This window comes from Colobus angolensis, unplaced genomic scaffold (genome assembly GCF_000951035.1).
Source record: "Colobus angolensis palliatus isolate OR3802 unplaced genomic scaffold, Cang.pa_1.0 Scaffold128, whole genome shotgun sequence".
NCBI classification, from domain to species: domain Eukaryota; kingdom Metazoa; phylum Chordata; class Mammalia; order Primates; family Cercopithecidae; genus Colobus; species Colobus angolensis.
This window is the reverse complement of record NW_012114030.1, coordinates 3,256,545-3,265,383: the sequence shown is the minus strand read 5'-3', so window position 1 is coordinate 3,265,383 and position 8,839 is coordinate 3,256,545.

The window sequence follows — 8,839 nt, the reverse complement described above, 5'->3', positions numbered from 1 at the left end:
TCACTGTGTTAGCCAGGATCGTCTCAATCTCCTGACCTCATGATCTGCCCGCCTCGGCCTCCCAAAGTGCTGGGATTACAGGTGTGAGCCACCGCGCCCGGTCCAAGACAGAGTTTTGCTCTTGTTGCCCAGGCTGGAGTGCAGTGGTGCAATCTCGGCTCACCACAACCTCCGCCTCCCGGGTTCAAGCAATTTTCCTGCCTCAGCCTCCTGAGTAGCTGGGATTACAGGCATGCACCACCACACCTGGCTAGTTTTGTATTTTTTAGTAGAGACGGGATTTCTCCACATTGGTGAGGCTGGTCTCAAACTCCCGACCTCAGGTGATCAGCCCACCTTGGCCTCCCACAATGCTAGGATTACAGCCATGAGCCACCGCACCCAGCCCTATTCCTTTTGTTGTTGTTGTTGAAACAGAGTTTCACTCTTGTTGCCCAGGCTGGAGTGCAATGGTGCAATCTTGCCTCACTGCAACTTCTGCCTTCCAGGTTCAAGAAATTCTCCTGCCTCAGCCTCCTGAGTAGCTGGGAACACAGACACAGGTGCACCCCACCACTCACGGCTAATTTTTGTATTTTTAGTAGAGACGGCATTTCACTATGTTGCCAAGGCTGGTCTCAAACTCCTGGCCTCAGATGATCCGCCCACCTTGACCTCCCAAAGTGCTGGGATTATAGGCGTCAGCCACTGCACCCAGCCTGCCCAGGCTTTATTCTAAAGGTGATGGATCATGCAATTTGTTTGGATAAACTCTATTAAAATGCTAGAAGAGGCCGGGCACAGTGGCTTGTGCCTGTAATCCCAACACTTTGGGAGGCTGAGGTGGGTGGATCATTTGAGGTCAGAAGTTCGAGACCAGCTTGGCCAACATAGTGAAATCCCACCTCTACTAAAAGGAGTGGTTCTCCTTTACTAAGTGGAGTGCACTGGCACAAAAATTAGCCAGGCGTGGTGGCACACACGTGTAGTCTCAACTACTCAGGAGACTGAGGCAGGAGAATTGCTTGAACCTGGGAGATGGAGGTTGCAGTGAGCCGAGATTGCACCACTGCACTCCAGCCTGGGTGACAGAGCGAGACTCTGTCTCAAAAATAAATAAATACACTAGAAGAAAATATGGTCAAAATCTTTTATAACTTTTGGAGTGAGGAAGGCCCAACTCCAACTCAGAATTCAGAAACTGGAGAAGAAAAGATTAATACCTTTGTCTACATACAACAATTCTGCATGGCAAAAAACATTGTAAGTAAAATCAAAAGACAAATAACTGTTCGGGTGCAGTGGCTCATGCCTGTAGTTCCAGCACTATGAGAGGTCGAGGTGGGAAGATCACTTGAGGCCAGGAGTTGGAGACCAGCCTAGGCAACCTGTTGAAATCCCATCTGTACTAAAAATACAAAAAATAGCTGGGTGTGGTAGTGAACACCTGTAACCCCAGCTACTCGGGAGGCTGAGGCACAAGAATCGCTTGAACTGTGGAGGCAGAGGCTGTAGTGAGCTGAGATCATGCCACTGCACTCTTGCATGGGCGACAGAGCAAGACCCACTGTCTTGGGGGGAAAAAAAAAGCCAAAAAACTGGGGAAAATATTTGCAGTTCTTATCACATACAAAGGTCTAATCTCCCTACTATTTAAGGAGCTCTCATATATTGATAAGAAAGACCGGTAGTTCAATAAAAGATGGGCGAAGAACATGACAGTTCACAAAAACAATAAGGCCTTAGACACATACACAGATGTAAGTCTGGCAAAACACTCTTTTGGCAAGATTGTGGGGAGATGGGTCCTTTCATCCATTCTTGCTGGGAATGGAAAATGATACAAGCCAGAAAGTGTTTATCAAAATTACAAATGCATTTACATTTTGTTTTGTTCTTGTTGTGTTGAGCAGAGTCTCACGCTTTAACCTTTAACCCAGGTGGGAGTACGGTGGTGCAATCACAGCTCACTACAACCTTGATCTCCTGGGCCTAGGTGACCCTCTTGCCTCAGCCTCCTGAGTAGCTGGGACCATAAGCACACACCACCACACCGAGCTAATTTTAAAAATTATTTGGGCCGGGCGCGGTGGCTCAAGCCTGTAATCCCAGCACTTTGGGAGGCCGAGACAGGTGGATCACGAGATCAGGAGATCGAGACCATCCTGAGCTACACGGTGAAACCCCGTCTCTACTAAAAAATACAAAAAACTAGCCGGGCGAGGTGGCGGGCGCCTGTAGTCCCAGCTACTCGGGAGGCTGAGGCAGGAGAATGGCATGAATCCGGGAGGCGGAGCTTGCAGTGAGCCGAGATCGCGCCACTGCACTCCAGCCTGGGTGACAGAGCCAGACTCTGTCTCAGAAAAAAAAAAAAAAAATTATTTGTGGAGACAGGGTCTCGCTATGTTGTCCAGGCTGGTCTCAAACTCAAGCGATCCCCTTGCCTCAGCCTCCTAAAGTGCTGGGATGACAGGCACGGGCCACTTCGCTCGACTACGTTTACACTTTGTTTTTCATTTTTGTTTGTTTTTGTTTTTGTTTTTGTTTTTGTTTTGAGACAGAATTTCACTCTTGTTGCCCATGCTGGAGTGCAATGGTGCAGTCTCGGCTCACCGCAACCTCTGCCTCAGCCTCCTGAGTAGCTGGGATTACAGCCATGAGCCGCCACGCCTGGCTAATTTTGGATTTTTAGTAGAGACGGGGTTTCTCCACGTTGGTCAGACTGGTCTCGAATTCCCAACATCAAGTGATCTGCCCCCCTCGGCCTCCCAAAGTGCTGGGATTACAGGCGTGAGCCACTGCACCCGTCAAGCATTTACACTTTGAACCAGTCATTTTCTGAAAATCTATCTGAAAGAGATTTCCATTTTATCAGTTAGCTACTCTTGCATAAAAAACCACTCCCAAACCTTGAGTTTTCTTACTGAGATAAACAACGATGTATTGTTTCTCCACATTCTGAGAGGGGCTGGGTGGCTTGTATTACGTAAGTGGCTGCAGTCAGCTGGCACCGCGGCTGGGGCTAGATGGCCCAAGATGGCCTCACTCACCTGTTGTCTGCTATTTTAGCTCTGAGACTAGGTTGGCGGGAACAGTTGAGCCACTCCCAGCATGTTACATTTCATCCTGGGTTTCTTCTTAGCATAGTGGCCTCAGAGTTCCAGGAAAGTGAAAGTGGAAGCAGTAACGAAATCTTGAGGCCTTGCTCAGAAGTTGGACATGACTTCTACCACATTCTGTTACCCAAAGCAAGTCGCAAGTCCACACCAACTTCAAAGGTTGGGGAAATAGAATTTTAATTCAACACGTCTGCGCATGTATGAAATGACCCATCCATCCAATGTAATTCACCCAGTATTGTTTGCAGTAATTATAACTTGCCCATCAGCAGGTACAGAGCTGTCAAAAAGAATTAGAAACTTCATTTTGCATAAATATGAAATATTTGTTCGTTGAATATCAAAGTGTAGAATAAGTGTATCATGCTTACTGTTATGTAAGAAAAAAATTGTGTGTGTGTGTGTGTATTTGCTTGTATCTATGTCAGAGGCGTTTGAAGCAGAGCAATTCCATCTTGAATAGGAACTGGGTAAAATGAGGCTGAGACCTACTGGGCTGCATCCCAGACAATTAAGGTATTCTGAGTCACAGGATGAGATAGGTGATCAGCACAAGATATAGGTCATAAAGACCTTGTTGATAAAGCAGGTTGCAGTAAAGAAACCAGCTAAAATCCACCAAAACCGAGATGGCAATGAGAGTGACCGCTGGGCGTCCTCACTGCTGCACTCCCACCAAGGTCATGACAGTTTACAAATGCCATGGCAATGTCAGGAAGTTACTCTATATGGTCTAAAAAGGGGAATCATGAATAATCCACCCCTTGTTTAGCATATAATAAAAAAAAAACTGGCCCAGCGCAGTGGCTCACGCCTGTAATCCCAGCACTTTGGGAGGCCGAGACGGGCGGATCACGAGGTCAGGAGATCGAGACCATCCTGGCTAACACGGTGAAACCCCATCTCTACTAAAAAAATACAAAAAACTAGCCGGGCGAGGTGGCAGGCGCCTGTAGTCCCAGCCACTCGGGAGGCTGAGGCAGGAGAATGGCGTAAACCCGGGAGGCGGAGCTTGCAGTGAGCTGAGGTGCGGCCACTGCACTCCAGCCTGGGCGACAGAGTGAGACTCCGTCTCAAAAAAAAATAAAAAATAAAAAAATAATATTAATAACCATAAAAATGGGCAACCAGCAGCCCTTGGGGCTGCTGTCTATGGTGTAGCCATTCATTAATCCTTTACTTTTCTAATAAACTTGCTTTCACTTTACTCTGTGGACTCACCCTGAATTCTTTCTTGAGCAAGATCCAAGAACCCTCTCTTGAGATCTGAATCCAGACCCCTTTCTGGTAACATCTGCATAAAGAAATTCTGGAAGGTTTATAAGAAACTAGTAAAAGTGGTTCCGTAGGTGTGGTTCATGGGAACAAAGTGGCTAGTACAGCTGTTAGAGTAAGAATTTCACTGAACCCTTTTGGTATTATTTAGATTTTTGTACTATGTGAGAGTACTACCTATTTGAAAAAATATATCAAATAAATAATGGTAAAGAAAGAATGTTGGTCAGGCGCGGTGGCTCACGCCTGTAATTCTAGCACTTTGGGAGGCCAAGGTGGGTGGATCACGAGGTCAGGAGTTCAAGACCAGCCTAACCAACATAGTGAAACCCCATCTCTACTAAAAAAATAGAAAAATTAGCTGGGCATGGTGGCAGGCGCCTGTAATCCCAGCTACTTGGGAGGCTGAGGCAGGAGAATTGCTTGAACCCAGGAGGCAGAGGTTATAGTGAGCTGAGATCGTGCCACTGCACTCTAGCCTAGGCGACAGAGCGAGACTCCTCCTCAAAAAATAAAGAAAAGAAAAAAGAAAGAATGTTAAAAGGTAATATATCAAAGAATGGTACCTTGGAGTAATTTTAAACCAATTTTAACTATGTCTTAGTTAGCTTGGGCTACTTTAACAAAATACCATAGGTGGGGTGGCTTAAGCAACTGACATTTATTTCTCACAGTTCCAAAGGCTGGAAAGTCCAAGATCAGGGTGCCAGCAGATTCCGTTCACAGTGAGGGCTCACTTCCTAGTTTGCAGACAGCTACCTTCTTGTATTATTACATGGCAGGGAGAGAAAGCTCTGGTATCTGATGTCTGGCGTCTCTTCCTTTTTTTTTTTTTTTTTTAGATGGGGTCTCAAAAAAAGCCCAGTCTGGACTGCAATGGCACAATCTCAGCTCACTGCAACCTCCACCTCCCAAGTTCAAGCAATCCTCCCACCTCAGCCTCCTGAGCAGCTGGTACTACAGGTACATGCACCATGCCCAGCTAGTTTTGTTTGTATTTTTGGTAGAGAAGGGTTTTGTCATGTTGCCCAGCCTGTTCTTGAACTTCTGAGCTCCAGTGATCCACCTGCCTTGGCCTCCCAATTTCCTGTGATTACAGACATGAGCCACCACGCCTGGCCTTCTTCCTTTTTTCATAATGACACGAATCCCATCATCCTCATGATCCTCCACCCTTGGGATCTCATCTAAACCTAGTTACCTTTCAAAGGCCTCACCTCCTACTCCCATCACATTGGAGGTTAGAGATTCAACATATGAGGCTGGGCACAGTGGCTCATGCCTGTAATTCCAACACTTTGGAAGGCTGAGGCGGGTGGATCACTTGAGGTCAGGAGTTCAAGACCAGCCTGGCCAACATGATGAAATACCGTCTCTACTAAAAATACACAAAAAAATTAGCTGGGCATGGTAGTGTGTGCCTGCAATCCTAGCCACTTGGGAGGCACCTCAGGTGATCTGCCTGCCTCAGCCTCCCAAAGTGCTGGGATTATAGGTGTAAGCCACCGCACCTGGCCCCCATTTGACTAATCTCTACCTCCCCATGCCACCTGGCACAGGACCTATTACACCTATTGTGCTCAGGAACAAAAGAATGAATACCCATTTGACCTATCCATCCATTAACCAGTAAATCTTTATTCAGGCCCCATTCTTTGTACCAGGACTATGCTCTGATGCTAGAGATACAGTGGTGAGCAAAACAAATGTTCATCTGGGCAGGGCACAGTGGCTCACATCTGTAATTCTAGTGGCTTTGGAGGCCAAGGCAGGAGAATTGCTTGAGGCCAGGAGTTTGAGACCAGCTTGAACGACATAATGTCTCTACAAAAAATTTTAAAATTACCCGGCACAGTGGCATATTCCTGTAGTCTCAACTACTCAGGGGGCTGAGGTGGGAGGATTGCTTGAGCCCGTGAGCTCAAGGCTGCAGAGCAGAGAGTCCTGATCTTGCCACTGCACTCCAGCCTAGGTGACAAAGTGAGATCTTGTCTCAAAAGAGGACTTCTCTAAAGTCTTTCAATAAAATTTAATTCTTTTCTCTCATAAAGGACATTAACATATGTTTTAAAGATTTATTCTTAAACACTATAGATTTTTTTTTTATTTTTGAGATGGAGTCTTGCTCTCTTGCTCAGGCTGGAATGCAGTGTCATGATCTCGGCTCACTGCAACCTTTGACTCCTGGGTTCAAGCAATTCTCCTGCTTCAGCCTCCTGAGTAGCTGGGACTACAGGCACGTGCCACCACACCCGGATAATTTTTTGTATTTTTAGTAGAGACAGAGTTACACAGTGTTAGCCAGGATGGTCTTGATCTCCTGACCTTGTGATCCGCCCACCTTGGCCTCCCAAAGTCCTGGGATTATAGGCGTGAGCCACCGCACCCAGTGATTTTTTAAAATTAATTAATTTTTTCCTTAGAGACAGGGTCTTGCTATGTTGCCCAGGCTTGTCTTGAAATCCTGGCCTCAAGTGATCCTCCTAGCTCAGCCTCCCAAAGTTCTGAGATTACAGGTGTGAGCCACTGCACCCTGCCAGGTACCATAGATTTCTATAAATGGCATTTTTACATTTCCTGGTAGTTTGCTGGTATGATTTATAAGGCAGTGTATTTCAAAATCTTTCACTTTTTTTTTGAGATGGAGTCTTGCTCTGTTGCCCAGGCTGGAATGCAGTAGCACAATCTCAGCTCACTGAAACCTCTGCCTCCAGGTTCAAGCAATTCTCCTGCCTCAGCCTCCTGAGTAGCTAAGATTACAGGTGCGCACCATCACACCTGGCTAATTTTTGTATTTTTAGTGGAGACAGGGTTTCACCATGTTGGTCAGGCTGGTCTCGAACTCCTGACCTCGTGATCTGCCCGCCTCAGCCTCCCAAAGTGCTGGGATTACAGGCGTGAGCCACCACACCCGGCCAAGATCTTTCTCTTATTGAATCAAACTTACTCCACATACAGTAACAGCAAGAGACCCAGGAGTGATCTAGGACTCTCCTCCCTCCTTCATCACCTGTTCCTATCTGCAATCGCATCTGACAGATATCCCCCCATGACACACCTCTGTAATGCATGTTCCATCCCCACCTCCAGACCTCGGTGCCGGCCTCATTATTTTTGACCTGGGTGATTCCTAACTGATCTCCCCATCAACCTTCACAGAGCCAGAACTACTGCCAATTTGACTGCACCTTGGTGGAAATTAGAAAAAGACATTCTTTCCTCATGACACTGTACCTCCACCTGTCAGATAATTGTTATAATAAATATTCAAATACATGATGTCTGGGATGTGAGCAGTACCCCTGTGGCGTGCTGCTTCATGTAGTGCACTCTGGCACAGCCATCTGTGGTGGTCCCACACACGGCCACCAGCAGGATCTTTGTAAAATGAAAGTTTGATCATGGTATTCTGTTAGGGGTTGAATGTTTGTGCTCCACCCCAGCCACATTTATATATTTTTTGTATGTGTTTTCTTGAGATAGAGTCTTGCTCTGTCACCCAGGCCAGAGTGCAGTGATGTGATCTCGGCTCACTGCAACCTCTGCCTCCCAGACTCAAGTGATCCTCCCACCTCAGCCTCCTGGAGTTTGAGATCAGCCTGGCCAACACGGTAAAACCCTGTCTCTACTAAAAATACAAAAATTGGCAGAGTGCGGTGGCTTACACCTGCAATCCCAACAATTTGGGAGGCTGAGGTGAGCAGATCACTAAGGTCGGGAGTTGGAGACCAGCCTCACCAACATGGAGAAACCCCGTCTCTACTAAAAATACAAAATTAGCCGGGCATGGTGGCGCATGCCTGTAATCCCAACTACTCGGGAGGCTGAGGCAGGAGAATCGCTTGAACCTGGGAGGCAGAGGTTGCAGTGAGCCGAGATGGCGCCACTGCACTCCAGCCTGGGTGATGGAGTGAGATGCTGTCTCAAAAAAAAAAAAAAAAAAAAAAACTGGCTTTTGAGACAGAAACTACCACCATCTTGAAAATCAATTATTCTTTTTTGCTTTTCTTTCTCCCCCCACCCCCTTTCCTTTTATGCTGGGCTTTTAATAACGCTTAACTCTTGCTTGGCGTAAAGAACTCCAGGAAGTGGCCTTGAAAATCTAAGCAGGGAATCAAGGTTGCAGCATGTCCCGCCCTGGGAAGAATGCTGAGTGCCTCCTGTATTCCTGTTGCACCCAAACCAGTGCCAGCCAGACCACCAGACTGCTCAAGACTGTCATCGAGACCAGACACACTGACCTGCCTTGAGTCAATCTACGCATAGCTTCCATATATCCCCTCTCATAACCACCCCCTCTCATAACCAACCCCACACCGGCTGGGCGCTGTGGTTCATGCCTGTAATCCCGCACTTGGCAAGGCCGAGGTTGGGGGCTGCTGGTTGTAGGGGCGTCACTTGAGCTCAGGAGTTTCAGGCCAGCCTAGGGAGCATAGCAAGACCCCATCTCTACAAAAAAAAAAAAA